Source organism: Haliotis rufescens, unplaced genomic scaffold (assembly GCF_023055435.1).
Source record: "Haliotis rufescens isolate VD_foot unplaced genomic scaffold, xgHalRufe1.0.p SCAF_4, whole genome shotgun sequence".
NCBI classification, from domain to species: domain Eukaryota; kingdom Metazoa; phylum Mollusca; class Gastropoda; order Lepetellida; family Haliotidae; genus Haliotis; species Haliotis rufescens.
In genome coordinates this window covers 46,329,599-46,351,117 of record NW_025964112.1, presented here as the reverse complement: position 1 = coordinate 46,351,117, position 21,519 = coordinate 46,329,599, and the positions used below count along the sequence as shown (strand labels likewise).

Here is a 21,519-nt window from a genome sequence, read left to right as displayed (position 1 = left end):
GCTCAAGCCAAGCGCAGTATACCTCGAGTTACAAATGGGTAAAAGATAGCCTCTCGTTTGGAGCTTATCAGATAGATTAGAGCTGCGACCTCTCGCGGAGATATTTTCTCTGGCGTGTGTTTTTTTTCAACGCGTGAGTCGAAATTAATTCAGTTGGTGAACGTGTGAATAGGGCTTCCTTTCAGGCCACGTTGCGATGGGGGTTAAACTTGAATCTGGAAATAAAGTTTAGGAGTGAACATATAAGTTTCGAGTGGCGATGGTTTATGCAGCATTTATGACGCTCTGCCTGGATAAGTGGTAGGCCGTCTCCATTTTATCAGCCACGTCAAGTTATTATCGTTATAAATTATATAGCCTTCTCTCTGGCCGATGTTACTTGTCAGTGTATTCGTCCAAAGGCTGTCAGTTGGCCATTCTGCTTCGGACGTATATAAGGTAGGACGTTTCCTGATTTTCTACGCTCTGTCAAACATACACTTGTTTCCTACCCCATATCCAACCATGGCTAACTTACGCGATGTTCCAGAAATTGTTCAATGGGATGTGTCCTGGAAACTGTTATATTCATATATCGTGAATAGTATGCGTTGGCAGAGTACATGCCAATACTGTGAAAGGAGAAAACCTTTAACCTTTAATTCAGAGTCCATGACTCTAAATATAGTTCGCGATTACTCTCGGTAGTTTAATCTCAACCCTGACCTAGATGTGTATTCAAGTATTTGAACAAATCCTGTGGTTTAAGGTCATCCGATTCTCGATTTATGTTATAAACACTAGCTTCAAGAAGTACATTCAGAAATACTGGAATGTGTAAGCCTGTAGCATGTCTGGGCACTCGCCTTCAGCCCCGGCTGTCTAAATGGGAATATGGCATCTTTGATTTACGCAGTTTTGTTAATGGACCCTGGCTTATATGTCTTTAGCGTCGATGGCGGTTGATAGCAGGCCGGTGTGACAAACCGTATGTCACCAGCAACCACGTTTATATTTCTGTTGATAATCTTTACACTTACTTTGCTTTGCGCTTAAATAACAGCTGACAAAAGAATCGATTAGAAATCGCCACGATATAGCAGTAGTGGACGCGCTTTCTGCAACCGTGTATATTACATCGTCGGGACCGACGGCGAACAATTAGGCTGTGTAATTTTAGAAGGGTTCTAATATTTCAATATGCGCATCCCATGTATTGTTGGCGCTGCAGTTGCCAACAAAAGACTGTGACAGTTCGCTGTTACTTCCCGCCATTCAGGCTCGCAGACGACAATTTAGACGATGCGGCTTGTCGGAAATAGCTGCTCATGTAGACTCGATATGGAGGAGAATGGCAGTAGGTATTCAGACATACTAACTCCGCTTCTCTTCTTTGCAGAGGGAGCTGAAAATAGGCCTCAACACGTTGCAATATCCTTCATACCCAGCACTGGCCGCCATTTTGCCGTAATGGCGGACAAGTGTTGCTGGGCTAATGCTGGACGAAGGACGTGTTTAATGGTGTGGGAGTAGCTTCGATGAGCTTACACTTCGTTCACCTTTACGCCTACCCTGTAGATCCGAATTTGTGTGATATTCGATTGACGAATTCGTACCTGCGGTGTACAGTGTATTGGCGGAACACTCAGCGATGGAGCGGTGGTGTTTGGGCGACAGGTACAGGGGCCTCGTTACACGGATGGCTGCTCGTTACTTTGCATGACCGAGAAGAACTGTGACACATATTTTGTGCATTTGAACGATGCTTGCCGACTTATGTGTCCTTCCATGTAGGCATGTCAAGACGTCTTGACAAGTTTATTGGCGATTTTTCTTTCCATCTTTGGTTTTTACGACATAAGTCTCTGGCAGACGGTGTGTCCTCACCCCAAACAATTAACCCAAGTTTATTGGCTGTGTTTTCTTCCAAACTATGATTGTATATTTACGTTAATTTTCCTCTAGGTGTATCCTCACCCTAACCAATTAGTTTACTAATGACAAGTTTATTGGCTGTGTTTTCTTCCAAACTATGGTTGTATATTTACGTTAATTTTCCTCTAGGTGTATATTCACCCTAACCCATTAGTTACTAATGAGAAGATAATTGGCTGTTTTTTCTTCCAAACTATGATTGTATATTTACGATATATTTTCCTCTAGTGTGTATCCCCACTCTAACCAATTAATTCATTGATGACAAGTTTATTGTCTGTTATTTCTTTCAAACTTTGTATATTTACGATATATCTTCCTCTTGTGTGTATTCCCACTCTAACCAACTAATTTAATAATGACACGTTTATTGGCTGGTTTTCTTTCCGACTTTGATTTTTAACGATCTTCTGACGGTATGTATATTCTCATCCTAACGAAATTTGTCCTCTTTTCGTTTTTCAGTCTCTACTATTTTTGCACATCGTGTGTGTGTGTGTGTGTGGGGGGGGGGGGGGTTGATGGATGGGTGGATGGATGCACTTATTACTTTTAACTCAACTCTTCGTCCTCCATTTTACCTTAGTACTCTCCATCTGATAATTACAAATAGTCTTTTCTCTTGTTTTTGCCATTGCTATGTACATGTTTGCACATCCATTTTTTGTGTGTCATGTGACAAACTATTATTTACCACAAACGACTTCTAACACAACCTCAAAATATCAATTATACGTTTATATATGTTACATTAACCATTTCATTACGAACAGGACATCAGTACTTAGGCCTGTACATGGAAACACGTGTACATTTTAGGTATACATGTGTGAGTACTTTAAATACTGCTAAAAATGTCAAGGACCACCTGAACCTTCCATATTACTATAGGTAATGAAAGATTAACTATACATATATGTGTAGTAAGGTAAAAGAATCGTGATGATCCTAAACTGATTTGAGCATAACATAGCTCTTTACATGTTATACTTTGGGTTCCATGACAATCGTACTCGTGCAACGCAAATTAATCTTTACAAACCTTCCCATGTGACGAATGCAAAAAAAACGTTGAATAGAAATTAATATGAAATTAGTCATTAAACTGGAATTGACCGATTTGTGGTGTACATGAATCTGGAATTATTACATTCATGTATCAAGTGCACGTGTTGCAAATATTGCCCCTAATAACGTCGTTGTAATGTTATAATGTCACATGTGTTGTTCGGAATTTACATCAAACGAAATTCCCAGTACAGAAAACAAATGTTGACAGATATTGCAGCGTATTAAAAGCACAGACATAAAACACTGGTCCGTCAAAAATCGGAACATGTGTTTTGTGGTTTTGTTCTCAGTAACACAGAATTAAACAGGAGGAGAGTATTTAAGAGAGGGAAGTTATTCTCGTTTTACTGAGCGTGGCATGATGCTGTACAGTGCCACATTAAAGCATGTGAGATAAACGTTCGTGTTTATTTGAATATTTGTGATGATTGTAAATGTAACTCATTTTCGTCAGAGCGATGTTTTCGGCCAATAAACCCAGTCTAATGCTTATCACTCTCATAAACATAGCTGAGGTAAAGTATACAATAACTGATAATGTTCTTGAAAATAGATCAAGAAAGTTATGAAGGACGAGACTTAAGGTAACAAAAACGATATTGCACTAAAACAAAATCGTGTACTGCTGTTAGACTTCATACAGACCCTGTAATAGTTATATCAGAACACTCGACCCGTGAAGATCCGGGGTAGAATAGGTCTTCAGCAACCCATTCTTGCCTTAAAGCCTTAAAAAGCGAATTTGGTTGTCGTAAGAGGCGACTAACGGGATCGGGTGGTCAGGCTCCCTGAATTAATTGATGCATGTCATTGTATCCCAGTTGCGTGGATCGATGCTCATGATGTCAATCACTGGATTGTCTGGTCCAGACGTCCGTCGTCATATAGCCGAAATATTGCTGAGTGCGGCCTTAAACAACAAACAAATCAGAACACTCCCAAAACAAAACTTCAATACTTGACAATGTAACACAGAATTGGCTTAAATATTTTTAATTCATGGTCTAAGTGTTAGTCAATAATTCTGTGGGATGTCATCCTTTCATGAAATACAATAGTGATTACCTCCCTTGCAACATTGTTTTTCCATCAATATTTTACACGTTGCCCACTCTAGTTGGCCTGGCATCACAACATCATTCAACAATTCCTTCCGGGTCGCTTTAAGTCTTTTGGAAATGGCTCGAAGCACATCGACAATTCGTGAGCGGGTGGGGATTGGGGTGGGGTTGTGGTATGTTTAGATTCAATGGACAGGTAAGTTGTTTCATCGACCTTGGCCCTTAACCTTTGGACAAATATTCAGTGTGAGTGAGAACTTCCGGTTTAAGTTTTATTTAACCCTATAAGGACACAAAAACACAGAAACTGATCAGACCCTATCTAACGTATTGAGACAGGTTAAAGAATTCTATATCTGCTCCGTCATGGACAACACCGTTCACGTGTTAAAGGAAGCCTCGTTTCAAACTGACATGGCATTCGGTTACCTCCCCTTGTGGCATTTCATGAGGCCAATCTCCTGTTGAGGACCCTTGCTTAGAAGCATTGGCAAGTCTAAACAAAACAGTGATGATCATCGGGTTCAGGGGTGGCTGCACATACACAATACCTCTTGTACTGAAGACCCTGGGATTTCTACCTGTCGTGTCTCTTTTATTTCGCATGGACATACAATCAGGCATGAAATCTATACTCAGGGAACCGGATAGCTCAGCAGTGACTAGACCACGCCATCTTATAATTTAAAATGAAGTCAGTGTAGAAGATTATTTAGTCCTTGAAATTAAATGTCTCTGCTTAAGCGAATTAGGTTTTTGACTGACGCTTTATTTTTATATTAGTATTCCATAGTCATGATGATGAATTAACTCCGGTGCTGAATAAATACTTCACAAATATTACGAATGGGTTTATCGACAATATAATAGCTATAGGCATTAGATGCCGTGTACCGTGTTCCTCGTCATCCCGAAGTTACAGGCACTGTCGAATCAATTTCGAGTTTTCAGTTGTTCGAACCAAAGGAATTACGGATGTTGAACCATATTTCCGGTAAGGGTTGTGCTTGGACATCGAGATAAAAGCGTTTATGTATATGTTAAAGGTTATAAACTACAGAGAGCAACGTCTTTTAAACGTTGTTTTGTTTGATATATTCTGAACAAAAAAAGTTAGGGATCATGATATTTTTTAGGGTGTTGCATATGATAGTGTGTGCTCAGTCCTCAGTACAAAAACATCCCCAAATATTCATGATCCCTACCTTTTTTTGTTTAATATATTGCGAGTGTCCGAAAAAATGAAATTGAATCGTTATATGGATGAGTTGATTTTATATGTCCGGTTTGAAAGAATGGCTTCAACTGTCAAAACTACCTTGATTTTCTGTGATATTCCAAGGTTATATAATGTTTTAAAAAAGTTTATTTGTAAGACGTATTTACCAAAAACATATATCCGGGGATTTTTTTTTTATCTATCTAAACTGATAGCGTTCGCGCAGTCTGTATCCCCAAAGACTGCGTTACATCGCGTCTGTGCAGGCTGAAATGTTACAGATGCTGGCGAAATGACAGAGAACAGTCTCTGTCCCATAGCTAGCTGCTCTTCCGCCAAGTTTGAGACGGGCAGAAAACACGATTTGACTGCATAGCAATGTGCATTTGGCGATTTATCATCATAAACATCCACCAATGAAGATAGATAGCACTCGGAGCCTCACCCTGTCCTTACCTTTTGTGGGTGCAAATCAAATTTTTTAACCATTTGTCACGCCGTAACCGATAATCACAAACGGGATGGAGTCATTTCCAAACAAAACCTGGGATAAAACCATTAATATCTGACAAAAATTATGTGATACTATTAACTTCGGCTTGCTGCACAAGACGCCCGGACTTCATGCGGACAGTGTTAGAATTTGACTGGTTACAATAGAAACCGTCTTGTAACGGTGATCACACTGCTTGAAATCAAACTTCCGTTGTTAGGTTGATGGACTCAGCCCGCCTGCTTTCCAACTAAGAAATTATTCTCTTAAAAATAACAGCCCTCTTCCAAAGCCAGACTTACATTTGACGGGAGTTGATGATAAACGAGGCGCATGGGTGCGTGGTCACGTGGCTGGCGTTCACGTGCAAGCCGTGCAAGGTTGGAGGTTAGTCTTTTGACGAAAGTAATTAAGACTCCTTCAATTCCCTATAATTAGCCCGACAGATTTGGTGTTCTTTGACCTTGGGATACGACCTTCTCTTTAAACAAGCATCTTTACATGAGTACAAGGAAATGAGGCAGAGCGAGTTCATATCATGGGAAGCGGGTGACGTCAGAAGGTTTCTCCAGATCTCGTCCGGATTCGCGAGACTTGCTCCAACATCAGCCCCAGGGTCGTTCAGAACGTCCTGCCTTCCACAGCACTGACCTTAGATTTCTGGGTAAAATGTGTTGATAGGAGATAACTTTTGCTTTCATAAATACGTTTGAAACATTCCCAAATTGGCTTGTTTGAGATTGTTTATCAAACAGAAGATTTAACAGTTTAACACGTTGCAAACACGTAGCTTAAAGTCGAACGCATTTACAGTCGAACAATAAAACAGCACAGCACAGCTAATGTGTAATCCATGGCAATTGTTATCAGAGAAAGATGCTTTGTAATGACTGATTGTAATTGGTGATGATTAGTTGTAACTTGTGAAATTTGATGCTGATGTACGTATGCTTTTGAAGCTTCGTGTTTCTATCAAATTTATATATCTGGTATTTTATTTTGATTAATATTTTCAACAATGGTTTCAGATCTCGTTTTAGGGAAAAAACGTTGTACAAAATATGTTTGCCGACAAAAATAGATAAATACGTTGAGCATGAACTCACATGCCACAAAGTAGGTTCCCGTGATAAGTCCCATTTATTTGCACATAAAATTTGATTCTCGCCGAGACCCACATTTGTATGTAATGTTATGCCATCGGTGAATAGATGCATCGATGTAATTAACAAGTTCTTATTGTTGGGATATCATATTGCCTTCCGATGTGAATAAACGTCAAACATTTACGGTTTTTTTCGTGTGAACAACGTATTGGCGATAAGGGTTATCTATATGCAGCTTATTATCATACAAACGTGAACGCCAAAGAGAATAAAAAATATCATGTACCGCGTTTACACAAAATAATATCCGTCACAGATGGTTTAACTAAACGCTGTCAGGGCGTTTTATGCTGAATTTTAGACAGGACATCACAGGGATGAGTGAGTGAATTTGTTTCGCGAACACCGGGTGTCGTCAATGATTTTCAGTGATCTATTCATATCTTGACCGCAAGTTTGTCTTTTACACCAGTGGAATCTGTTTCTACGATAATCGAGACACTTTATCTCTGCGCTATTTCAGCAATACTAAATTATCACGACAGACACATAAAATAAGAACTGCATAGCTTTTACTAAAAAGGCTTTTACTCGGATGAGAATCGAAACCGGTTTTGCGTTGAGATGTTGGAACATGTTGGAACTCACTCAATGTTTGGGGTGAGTGAGTATGTTTTTACGCCGCTTTTAGCAATATTCCAGCAATATGACGGCGGGGGACACCACAAATGGGCTTCACGCATTGGACCCATGTCGTGAATCGAACCCGGGTCTTCGGCACGACGAGCGAACGCTTTAACCACTAGGCTACCCGACAGTCCCACTATGTTTGGATATAACAGGCTGAATTATGCCTTGAACTTCGACTCGCTTGTGTTGTTGTGTTACCTGGAGTATTACATATCAATATTAACAACAGACAGTTTGTATTGTAAACGTTCAGATTGTTTCGTGACGTATGTGGTTATGTTAATCAAGCGTAAAGACAATCGGTGAAATTATACGCATGCATATACGTGATATTTTAAACGAAATGAAAAATACAACACGCCACTGTGTACACGCTGGATCAGGAATCGTGTGTGTTCCGGAACATAATTCCGAAAAGGGCATTGAAATATACACGATATGTATGTAACACGATGACACTTGGGCGGGAATTACAGGATCACTTGACGGTGTTTTTATTCAATACTGCTCCACGCACAATGAAATTGGATATCACGAAAGATCGGTTTGAACGAACACAATTTTATTCCTACTGATGAGGTTTTAATTTCGTTTGTATGAATAAAGAGTTCAACACAGCGGAACATCGGTTATGTCGAAATTAATTATAATCTCTTGATTGTTTATGAATGTTATTTCTCATGTGAATATCGAAGTTCGGATATCTCGAACCATCGATTATAACTCAAACGTTTTATTCTTAATAGTTAATAAAATGTGTTATTCGTTTTAATAAGATAATTCGGATTTATGAAATGGAACATAGCGGTAATCGGTGACGACGAAACTAATTATACTATTTGCATTTGAATAACGAATTTCCGTTATCACAAACAGATATTGAAGAAATGTTGGTAAATTCTACTTCGGTATATATGACTGTATTTGCCTGAACATTTATATGATTAAAACGTTGCGGCAAATAAGGCTGATGAAGTTTCCATTACCGACAATAGACACTCTTGACAGTGAGATGGAAATCTGATAGTTGTAGAGAACTGCCATCGTGGTTGCGCAACAGAGAGATATATCCAGTTTAAACCAAAGGCTATGAGCATATGACATTAGAGAAGCTATTGGGAAATGACATTACAATACTTCCTTGTTGAGCTGTGAACATGATCGGGCCCACTGGCATGCTTAAGATAATGATACAGTACATAGAACTATGCGAGCCTGGCATAACGATGTAAACAACTCAATTACTAGATGCCTTCGCTTGTTTTGTGTGTGTGTGTGTGCGTGCGTGCGTGCGTGCATGCGTGCGTGCGTGCTTCTAGTGAGTGAGTGAGTGATTTGGGTTTAACGCCGCTTTTAACAGTATTCCAGTTATATCACGGCGTGTCAGCTTAATGTGGGAGGAAAGCCCGAAGAGATGCAGGTCTCAGACGTTTACCACTTCGGTGAAACCCACGAGCACGGGTATGGTGCTGACAAACCTAGAAACATAATCGGGGCGAACCGGGATTCGAACCCACAATCATAGGTTTCTGGCGTGCCAAAGAGACGCAACTCTGCACAGCGAATCGCGGCGCCTTAGACGACTGGGCCACCCGTGCCCCCCCCCCCCCCCCCCCCCCCCCCCCCCCCCCGTGCGTGCTTCTAAAACCTTGTATTTGTCAGTATTGCTTGTGGTACTACGTTTTATACTCAATGCTGCCACATAAGTGATAAAAAATTGATATAATTTGAAATACAGAAAGAGCTATTCGCGCTTTCTTACATTTCCATCAAATATTCCCCAACGCACACATCCTGTAACTATAACTGTGGAATGGACTTTACACGTTGTAACCAACGGGAATCGAACCCGGGTCTGCGGCGAGACGAGCGAACGAATTAACCACTGGGCTACCCACTGTCCTTTGTTAGTTTGAATTAATTATAATACTATTTCCTTGAGAACTGATTACAGATCTGACCTTATTACATATTAAAGTGGTAAAAGCTTTGTCCATATAAGAAATAATATTTCATAAAACCACAGTGTACTTAGCCATTGTCTAATCGAGGTCTAAATTATACCGGTCCTTAATATATCTACATATTCTGTACATTTTCTAAAAAGCTTTGGTCGGTAGTCGAAATAAAAATAAAATCATACTGTTAATTATTGTTATTTTATTTTTTAAGACAAAGAGTCGAGAAATAATAACATTTTAAATCATCTATTTTCTATTTGCATGTTTGTGAAATACAAATATTACATAAACATAAGCAATCTTATAACTTCACATGGGGAAAGAGCCACACTGTTGTTCCGGTTAAGCCATGAATAGTATTTGTTGTTTGTTTGTTGGTTAACGCCGCACTCAGCAATATTCCAGCTGTATGACGGCGGTCTGTAAATAATCTGGATCAGACAATCCAGTGAGTGTCGATCAACGCAATTGGGATACGATGACATGCATCAACCATGTCAGCGAGCCTGACCACCCGATCCCGTTAGTCGCCTCTTACGACAAGCATCGTCGCATTTTACGGCAAGCATGGGTTGCTGAAGACCTATTCTACCCCGGATTCTCACGGGTCGAATAGTATTTGTGGAAAAGACGTCTAGCGGCAGGGAAGTAATTTGTGATTTTCTTTATTAATCAGCGTGATTATCAGGTTCGGCCTTAATAAAAGAAAGCTTTTTACCGATATATTGTACCTGATTTTGCAGTCAAGGTTATGAAATAAAACACCTCACTAGATTACTACGTCTTAAAAACGACATATGTGAACTTCTTTAATTGTTGGAATATCCTGCATTTCCTGCGCCTAACATATACTACTTAAACGAAGTTAAGGAACCCCCGATTGTTTCACATCCTAGTTAATCTGTCATGGCGAGAACACCCGATTCTTTTATATTACTAAAGTCAATATCTGTCATGACACGACAGATAAACTATAGTACAAATGTAATGTGAAGAAATGGCTTTTCTTTAACTTCTTTTGAGTAGTATACGATGGGCTTTGTCTACACTGAACACGTGAATATTGTCTCTGAAAGTTATCTGCGTTTGGATATCAGTAAAGCGTCAAACAACCATACAATCAAACAATGATACAATCAAACAGTAGTCAAAGAGGGTATGAAGTGGCATGTCCCTCGAATATATACTCACCGTCAACAGAAACGAGAAAACCATACATGTTGGTTAATATATGAAGACTTACTCATATTCAAGAGATATTAGATTGGTTCGATGCAAAAACGAACATACTGGTATGTTGTGTGAACCGACGCTCATGAACGCATCACATGTGACGTCATAGATCCATGACTCGAGATGCACCATTTGTCTCGGGCAGGATTAGCGTGTAAAGTTTGGCAATCACGTGCATCATATCGTGATAAGAATAAAGACTCTTAGACGAACATTTAGTCTCTGAAATCTTATATTACACAAAATCCTTCTTGAGTCTAAAAATAATTTTAAAAATCCCTATGCTGGCTAGACTTGCTTTTGTATGCATTTCTAGAATTTTTTGTCATGAAATAAATATATTCCACGGTCATGGTGCAGGACTAAAAGACTCTGTGGTAACACTTGACTGATAGTTAGTTTTGTCATTAAGTGGTACACATTGGAAACATCTTCTTTATTTACATACTTCTCTATATGTTTCTATGTTTTGTGTGCGACTAAAAAGAATCTTGAACACAACGAAGTGTTTGTGTGCTGTCATATTCTCTTTCTTTTGCAGCATATCAGAAACATTACGGTGGGTTTTTTCTCATTTGAGAATCGAACCCGGTCTATGGTTTGACGGACTAGAGCTATTCCCGCCTGACTACCCAACCACCCAGTCGAAACATGAGTGAGGCAGTTCCTCTGTGGCCTTCGGCAAAAAACCAACACTTACTTTTTTACGCAAATTGTAGTAGTGGTGGTGCTACCGATAGGGCAGGGCAGGGCATGCTCACCCTTGTTGCGAACACCTGGTGTCATCACTGATTTTCAATTATCCATCTTGATAGTTTTCACCATTGTTTTGCATTTTACGCCAAAAGGAATCGGCTTCGACAAATAATCTAGATTATTCTCTGGCGTTCACATATCGGCAAAATCAGTTCTCTTGACCGTCGTCCAAGATTTAAGTCTGGCCCAGGTGATCTAGAGATTGATATTGTGAGCAGCGATCCACGCCGTTGGGGTGTGATGACACGCAGTCAACCAGGCCACAACCTGACCACCCGATCGATTTAGTATCCGAAAACGACCAGCACGGGTTGCTGGGTAGCCTTGCGCCAAGGCTGTACTGAAAGATAAGTCCATGGGGTGAGTGAGTGAGTGAGTATGGTTTTACGCCGCTTTTAGCAATATTCCAGCAATACCACGGCGGGGGACACCAGAAATGGGCTTCACACATTGTACCCATGTCGGGAATCGAACCCGGGTCTTCGGCGTGACGAGCGAACGCTTTAACCACTAGGCTACCCGACCGCCCCGATAAGTCCATGGATGTGAAGTGATTCTGTCCTCCTGAAAGGCAAGTCTTGATGAGTGGGCAGTACATCTAAGGACTCCATTCTCTTATAGGGACAACTTGTTCTTAGTATTCACATAATCTAGAAATTATGATTTAAACTAATAATTATTGCCTTAGAGACTTGTGCAAGTCTTGTTGCTGGGGGACACTTCTAACTGGATTCCCAGCAGATTTTGTTGTAAATGGATCAAGGATATTTATCCTAATAGACTGGAGACATGACACACTGGATTCGAAAATGATATGCGTTGTTTATTAGAGAGACTACGGTACTACTCGTATACGACACATACACGTCTCCCTCTCTGCACCAAACAACAAATAGGTCGACAACATAATCAGCATACCCCGGGGCGCTAAAGCACCGAATGTGCAATTGTGCATAACGCGCAGTGTAGATATTTATGTGCAGTCTTGGATGCACACATGCACCTGCACATATGCACTGTCATTCGGTATTTATCCCGTGACAGATACAAGCTGCAATGAGAAATTGTTTGTAGATTAAGCGGCAATTAAGTCGTCGTGATGGAACACAAGGAGACATTGACGGTCGCGTTGTTTTGTGAAGAGCACGTGCCACCGAGTAGGCATGTTGTTAATTGGCATGCATCATCCTTGTTGTTATCTTGAGTGCAACGTCTTAATTATAATCATCATAAATGTCGTCGTAAACATTTCATAGAAACTTTATGTGGACTCAAATAGATTTATTCGTGTGTATAAATCTGTTATGCGTTGAGGATAAGTGATATCGGATTAACTGATTTTCTTGTCAACATTTCATCCTCTATGAATGTGTTGTTGTTTATCATCATCATCATCATCATCAACATCATCATCATCATCATCGATGCATCTCTTCGTTGGTGGATATAAGTGTATTTCATTTGAATATGCCTTCAGAATGTATACAATGTATACAACGAAGTCCAATTTACTATTTGTGAACCTAAATCCTTCTACTTGCATTGCGAAGGAATACTACAATGTTTTTTTACACAAGCCTATAGTTTACCCTTTTTGAGAATTGAACACTCAGTGTCGTCGTCATTATCATTATCATTATCATTAATATTATCATTATCATTATTATTATTATTATTATTTTTATTATAGTCATATAAGGCAGTTGATAAGTCACAAGTGTTTCAGAGTATTTTTGCCTCCAAAAACGTTAACATGTTCAGAATTATTTTAGATTCAAAGTGACATGTCAAAGGCGTACAGACAAGGGGATGACTTGTCAACGTGATACGACACAGTGTCACCAGTTTACTTCCTCCCTGGAGTGTTTGATAATCTCTTCACGGTTCGTTACAGATAGACAATAAGAGCATATTGTGTCTTATTTCGAAATAATCCAAAACCACCACCTGAATTAATCTGAACACGTACACACTTAGTCTATAAAATCTGGTATTACACAGTATCTAATGAACAAAAAGGGATCATGAATACAGCTAGGGGCTGTTTCTTTGTGTCCTTGTGTGCTCAGTATTCACTACAAACAAGAGTCATGATTGATGTGCTAATTATGCATGTAAATTATTAGCACTGCTTGCCTATTTTTATCATCTAGACTGGTTTTGATTAAATTAATACAGATATTCCACAAACATATTGTAGGATAGATACCCAGTCTCCGGAATAAAGTGATGTGTAAGTTAAGCTAAAAAGAGTTATGTATGAGTTAAACAGAACTCATTCTGCAAAGGACATCTTCGGGATTAAAGGATTCCTCAAGTCCCTTAATTGGAGATGTGAAATGTGTATAGGCTGCTAGAGCTGAGAAGGGGTGAGCATAGGCTGCTAGAGTTGAGAAGGTGATGAGTATAGGCTGCTAGAGCTGAGAAGGGGGTGAGTATAGGCTGGTAGAGCTGAGAATGAATGAGGATATGCTGGTAGAGCTGAGAAGGGGGTGAGTAAAGGCTGCTGGGGCTGTGAAGGGGATGAGTATAGGCTGTTGGAGCTGAGAAGGAATGAGTATAGCCTGCTAGAGCTGAGAAGGGGGTGGTATAGGCTGCTAAACCTAAGAAGGGGATGACCATAGGCTGGTGGAGCTGAGAAGCGGATGAGTACAGGCTGCTAGAGCTGACAAGAGGATGAGAATAGGCTGCTAGAGCTGACAAAAGGATGAGAATAGGCTGCTAGAGTTGACAAGAGGATGAGTATAGGCTGCTAGAGCTGAGAAGGGGATGTGTACAGGCTGCTAGAGCTGACAAGAGGATGAGTATAGGCTGCTAGAGCTGACAAAAGGATGAGTATAGGCTGCTACAGCTGACAAGAGGATGAGTATAGGCTGCTAGAGCTGAGAAGGGGATGTGTACAGGCTGCTAGAGCTGAGAAGGGGATGGGCACAGGCTGCTAGAGCTGACAAGAGGATGAGTACAGGCTGCTAGAGCTGAGAAGGGGATGAGCACAGGCTGATAGGGCTGAGAAGGGGAAGAGTACAGGCTGCTAGAGCTGAGAAGGGGATGTGTACAGGCTGCTAGAGCTGAGAAGGGGATGTGTACAGGCTGCTAGAGCTGAGAAGGGGATGTGTACAGGCTGCTAGAGTTGACAAGAGGATGAGTATAGGCTGCTACAGCTGACAAGAGGATGAGTACAGGCTGCTAGAGCTGACAAGAGGATGAGAACAGGCTGCTAGAGCTGACAAGAGGATGAGTATAGGCTGCTAGAGCTGAGAAGTGGATGAGAACAGGCTGCTAGAGCTGAGAAGGGGATGAGTACAGGCTGCTAGAGCTGACAAGAGGATGAGTACAGGCTGCTAGAGCTGACAAGAGGATGAGTATAGGCTGCTAGAGCTGACAAGAGGATGAGTATAGGCTGCTAGAGTTGACAAGAGGATGAATATAGGCTGCTAGAGCTGAGAAGTGGATGAGTATAGACTGCTAGAGCTGACAAGAGGATGAGTATAGGCTGCTAGAGCTGAGAAGTGGATGAGTACAGGCTGCTAGAGCTGACAAGAGGATGAATATAGGCTGCTAGAGCTGAGAAGTGGATGAGTATAGACTGCTAGAGCTGACAAGAGGATGAGTATAGGCTGCTAGAGCTGAGAAGTGGATGAGAACAGGCTGCTAGAGCTGACAAGAGGATGAGTATAGGCTGCTAGAGCTGACAAGAGGATGAGTATAGGCTGCTAGAGTTGACAAGAGGATGAATATAGGCTGCTAGAGCTGAGAAGTGGATGAGAACAGGCTGCTAGAGCTGACAAGAGGATGAGTATAGGCTGCTAGAGCTGACAAGAGGATGAGTATAGGCTGCTAGAGTTGACAAGAGGATGAATATAGGCTGCTAGAGCTGAGAAGTGGATGAGTATAGACTGCTAGAGCTGACAAGAGGATGAGTACAGGCTGCTAGAGCTGAGAAGTGGATGAGTACAGGCTGCTAGAGCTGACAAGAGGATGAGTACAGGCTGCTAGAGCTGACAAGAGGATGAGTATAGGCTGTTAGAGCTCAGAAGGGATGAGTATAGGCCAGTAGAGTAGAGAAGGGGATGAGTATAGCCTAGTAGAGCTGAAAAGGGGATGAATAGAGGCTGCGAGAGCTGAGTTTAGGTTGCTGCAACTGAGCAGGGGATGCGTTCAGGCTGCGAACGGGTTTTTATTTATTATTATCCCATATTACGCATATTCATGTTTATATTAAACCCGCATTACCCCGTCCACGAAATTGAAACCCCAGAGGTGGCTGTTGAAACCTCTTCACTTAATGACATAGGTTTAGAAAAAGAAAATTAAAACTCAAAGTTACATTTTGCAATTGCAATTTCAAGTGTGCATATATGTCAAAGAAGGGGCGATGGGTGGGATGTTTGTGACACCGGTGTATCGAAGAAAAAAAATTCAAATTTTCCGTTATTTCACCGAAAATGCATGCTCCTTGTTTCTCACGAACGCACTCTCATGTACTATTTATGTACAAGCATACTCTACTTATACTGGTGAATACGTTGTCCCTTGTATGTGGTGCCCGACGCCTAAACAAAGGGAGATAATTGTATCGCCACGAGGATGTAGCGGCGCGAAGAGGCAAAACAAGATAGAGTGCACAAAATAGTATAAATTATTCTTAGAGCCATGGTGAACATCTTATATTTAAACGGTACTTTTACTAAAAATGGTTGTTAATAAATAACCTGAGACAATATCGTTCTTCTGTAACACACGCATTAAATCTTGTTTAAAATGGAGTACTGAAGGATTTTACATGCTGGCACTTGTGGAATACTTGTATTTCCTCTGAACTGAAATTGCATTACATGTATGTTACACACTCAAATCTGTTACCATGGGCTGTAGCTATGATATCGAACAGAACCCTCTTCATACAGGACACCCGTTAGACCGGACCCTGTTAATATGGAAATCACACCTTCAAGGTAAATGTTATGAACGTATCTTTCACATGTTCACATGCACAAAATTTAATTCGACTGGCGAAGGTAATGCGCGGATTGATCATATATATTCATCAATATTCCAGCTATATCTCGGCGGCCTGTACATAATCGAGCCTGGACAAGTCAATCCAGTGATTGATATCATGAGCATCAATCTTCGCAATTGGGATACGATGACATACATCAACCAAGTCAGCGAGCCTGACCACCCGATCTCTTTAGTCGCCTCTTACGACAACCAGGGTTGCTGAAGACGAATTCTAAACCGGATCTTCGCGTTGTCACTATTTATTAGGCAATCATATTTAAAAATCACTTTTCAACATAAAAATTGCAGACAAAATTTGGAAATAACAATACAGACTGCTCAACATACTCTATTTGAGGATTTGAAAGTACTGTTTCGAAATGAAATGCAAATACTATGGAAAATATCAAAGTTATAACTGATTATTAATGCTGTTCATCCATCCGTAGCAATATGTCCACACCTCTATCACATGATCTATGAATACGTCGTAAGACAGGAGATATTAATCATATGTTTATACAACTTTTAAAATCACACACATTCAAAAAAGGTTCATGATGGCAGCTGGCTACACTTGTTTTTTACGATTACACATGCGCATCACGACCATCCCACGAGAAAACATACCTGGGATTGTTGACATGTTTCTGAATCACCGGTCAAAGATGAAGATGCTATTGTTGTTGGCACGAGGTGTGAACAGGTCAACAGATATCTGCGTCACATTACGTCGTCGTCAACCACTGAAGTCAATTGCATTGTTGTTTCTATTAATCATAATCAGATTCCGTCATCCCCCGGGATTCTGCACGGGGCATAGAGGTCATGTGACACACGCCCCCCAACAAGAGTCAAGTGTTTACGTTACGTCATTCATTGTCTACGCTGACCGAGTCATATATCAAGAAGGTTCGGATTAAGGAATGAGAATAGTTGATCGAAGAACAATCCGTCCTTAAGACAAGCTTAAGTCAGGAAGATCAAATCATATTCTGTTTAAACCTTTTCAAGATTTGAACTCATCTCGCGGGAGATCTTCCCCGAGGCGAGACTTATCCCTGGGTATGTTATGACGTCACAAAGGTCAGCCATGGACAGTGTTGTCCGCCAGAAGGACGTTTGCCTGACGTGTGACGGGGTTTACGGCCTCAACACGCAGACACCCGAGACGTCGTGTCTGCGTTCTGCCGCGGATGTGCCAATAAAAATACAATCGTCTTGATACACTTCAGAGGCGTGAACTGACCTTGATGGCTTTTGTTTCATGCAATTGTTTATGAAAACAGCTGGGTTATCTTTTGGGGAATTATATAAGACTCATTTGACACTGAAAGTGTTTCTTCATCATGGTGAGGGTACGTTATTTCATAGCAGCAGATCTAATTTCATAATACAAAAATGGGCACAAAAAACATCACAGCTCGTCAACACACCAATATTTCCATTGTCTCCAACCTTATTGAATTTATAACGATTATCAATTGAATAAAAAAAAAATTGATGCTAATATTTGTTTTCCTATATTAGATAAGTAGATCAAATGTACCGACGTGAGAATCCAAAACGTTTTGAAAACAATTTTTTTGAAATATTTATATTTACATATATTTTCGATTATCGTATCGCAAATTGTATAAGTAGACTATTCGCTTTGCTTGCATTGTTACCATTTGTGTTTTTGTGCCATTAGGGGGCGTATAACAATTAATTAATGTTAAGTGAGTCTTTGTGTCGTCCATACCGTTCAGAAGCATTCATCTGATACCTTCTTATCCTTTCTTAAAAGAGTTCAACTGTAATGTTTTAAATTGGACTGAAAATGGACCCCGTTGGGTTAATATTGATTTATTTGGAAAAAAAGATTAAAATCAAAGTAAAAGTTAAAAATTTGAAATTTCAAAGCTCCATAATTACTTTGTAATTCCACTAAAACGTAATGCCCAGGGTGCTTGTTGTCCTCAATGTTATACAGCCTCTATGTTTGCAATGTTATACAGCCTCTATGTTTGCAATGTTGTACAGCCTCTATGTTTGCAATGTTATACAGCCTCTATGTTTGCAATGTTATACAGCCTCTACGTTTGCAATGTTATACAGCCTCTATGTTTGCAAGGGAAAGATTTTAAATTTTAACTGAAGTTTTTTACACACTAATACACATATATAAAAACATAAGTAGCTTCTGAGCTGTCTTGATAAGGGGTTTGATCTTTACACAGAGAACAGACAAAACGTACGGCTATATTGTTGTCTGTGTCGTTCAAATTACTATCTACATGCACATTCAATTATTCACACAATTATGTGAACACAATTCCATTGGCGTAGTTTACATAAGCCTTTACATCATATATGAAATATCAATAGACATTTAGGAGCGTGTCTCTGTTTGCTGCTTGTAAAAATGTTTTCTATTCACGAAAGGTCAGGGGGCATGTTGAAAATAGGCTCACATACATATCCGTTTGCGTAATTAACGTATCGCATTACGAATAGTATGTTAATCAAAATCGCCTTAAATGTCAAATGTGTTGGTTCTTGTTGAACACTGAAAATGACCAGACACACTGCTGGAAATACATTCTCCAAAGAATGAAAGATAACATGCACAATATTAAAATAAATATAATAATAGTTGACATTGATATACATACGAGACGTGTTCTTTATTCTGCAGCACTACAATAAGTGTTGAACGTGATTATTGTTGTTATTATTATTATTATTATTATTATTATTATTATTACCTTCATAATTATGAATTACTTTAATGGATCGGGTTGCCAGACTCAGTGATTTGGTTGATACACAGCGTGGCATCGTATCACAATGATGTGATCTTTGTTTATTCTATAAATCACTGGATTGTCTGGTCCAGACGAACAAACAAACAATGTTTAAATAAAAAAGTGTGAGTGGTGGGTGCTACCGGAAGATCAGGTCGTGATGTCCCATTCCGCGAACACCTGGTGTTATCACATATTTTCAGTGATCCATTCATATAAGGTTATCGCTGTTTTGTCCTTTAACACCCTATGGAATCTGTTTCGGCAAATATTCGAGACTCATAATTCTCAGTGTAAACGTTTGAATTTATCAACAATGATATTATCACAATCGTTATCACCACCATCAAAATAATCATCACAAGCTATAAAAAATAAATTATCATTAGAATAATGATTTTGAAACATGCAAAATGGCGGAGGTGGTTACATTCGTTACAGCCGCAGAGGCATGTTACAGTATGTTTAATCGTCTTCGTTACGTGGTTTAACAGGTTACTTTAGCTGGGAGCCGGGACTTGTAACCAGAGAATACCGAGACATCCTCGCCACGCGTTGACCTAATCCATCCTCTCGTTTCTGTCTCAAGTAGTCTAACACGCAATTAATATGTGTATCGTTCCCAGAAGCCTATACATTAATCAAACAGGATAATACATATTCATATACACCTAATCCTGTCTAAGTCGATGCCACACGCCCGTCGCACGCTGGAACTATAATAGACATAACAATTATTGCACTATACAAGGGAAGTAATTACGGAGTACTTAGCGTGTCAAAACGAGGGAGGTGGGGCTTTGCCGGGCAACAGTTAATAATTGTACAATACTACATATAGTAGTATAGAAAATAATTCTTACTTGATGTATGCATTTTATAAACAGACGTTGTCAGGGTATTCGTAGTTAAAGACACAACTGCTGAAGTTGTTTATAGTTGGGTTTATTTATACAAAAAATACAACGGTTATATTTATATATGTTGTGCAAATATGTGCGATTCCTTTGCAGTAAGACAAAATAATTTAAATATTTTATCATGTATTCATTTATCATTAATCATTTATTAATGATTTTGAATGTGTTTACATGGACCTACCTGGGTGCATTTACAGAATACCAAACTTAATCCAAACACTCTCTGTATATTTATGACTGAGAAAGAAAAGGTTATTTTAGGATTAAATTATTATAAACGGGTGTTTTTTTTAAAAATCACGTGCTCTGAATAGTTATAAAATCGGACTATGGTTGCGAAAGTAACAACAATTAACCACGAAATCAATATTCACAACGAGAACATTGAATTGGTATAGGGTGTTCTTTATATGTTTACAATTGATGTCTTCAACAACAAAACGTGAAATCAAACGGGAATATAACAGCAGTGTGACATACGAAAATTCCCCTTTAAACGATTTGTGTTTTTTTTTTAAAAAGCTTGACACAGTAGGTATCAGTTTTCGCACACCGGCAAAAGAAAACACAACAGTCGAAACACAACTCGGGTGTTGATTTGTATAAAGATATTCAATATATTATTTTTGTAATTGAGCATATTCCGAAGTTGGCAGGGAACCGAGATCCAGGTCTCGGAATGACTGACTGAACAGTTGCTAGTGGTGGAATATAACTTTCTCTTTCTTTCTTTGTCCGTTTTTGACACAAGCTGAGCAAGCGCCAATCTTATCCCAGAGTTGTGCCACTTGTCAAACAGCGAGATAGGGCAATTTGTACATTTCAGTCTGATATCCCAAACAAATGCATTCCGTCTAACACGATTCCACAACATCTTGCAAATATGGCTTTCCCTTTTAAATTATTTGGCGCGTGTCCCCAAGAGACTTTATAAAACCAGTCCTCGGTTGTCCCCATCCGAGATGGTCTCGGAAATTCATTAATAATACCGACAAACTTCAGATTGGATTCCCGATTTCAACCATTTTAACAGAACGGTGTCTCTTATGACGTAACAGTTTGTCTGTTGGGTCTAAACTCCATTTCGCTTGACCGCTGGTCATCGTCGAGTGGACAACGCGAGTGCGAGTTAAATAAATCACTTGGACACAAATCTGTTTAACAAAACTAAATCCTGTCCATGTGCGAGTGATTTTCAACACCTGCTTTGATTGAGGAAAATTTATTGCTGTATGAAAGCGACGACCGCTGCCCAACCTATCGAAAAGAAATTTAGGGGCCCCCGAACAGGTTAGCGATGAA

The 21,519-nt window shown here is 39.8% G+C and overlaps 1 long non-coding RNA gene across 1 annotated transcript in view; it reads left to right on the top strand.

Moving 5' to 3' along the window:
• LOC124152056 overlaps positions 1-21,519 on the top strand; it is a 90,570-nt gene that overhangs the window by 40,911 nt on the left and 28,140 nt on the right. The window lies entirely within an intron of this gene.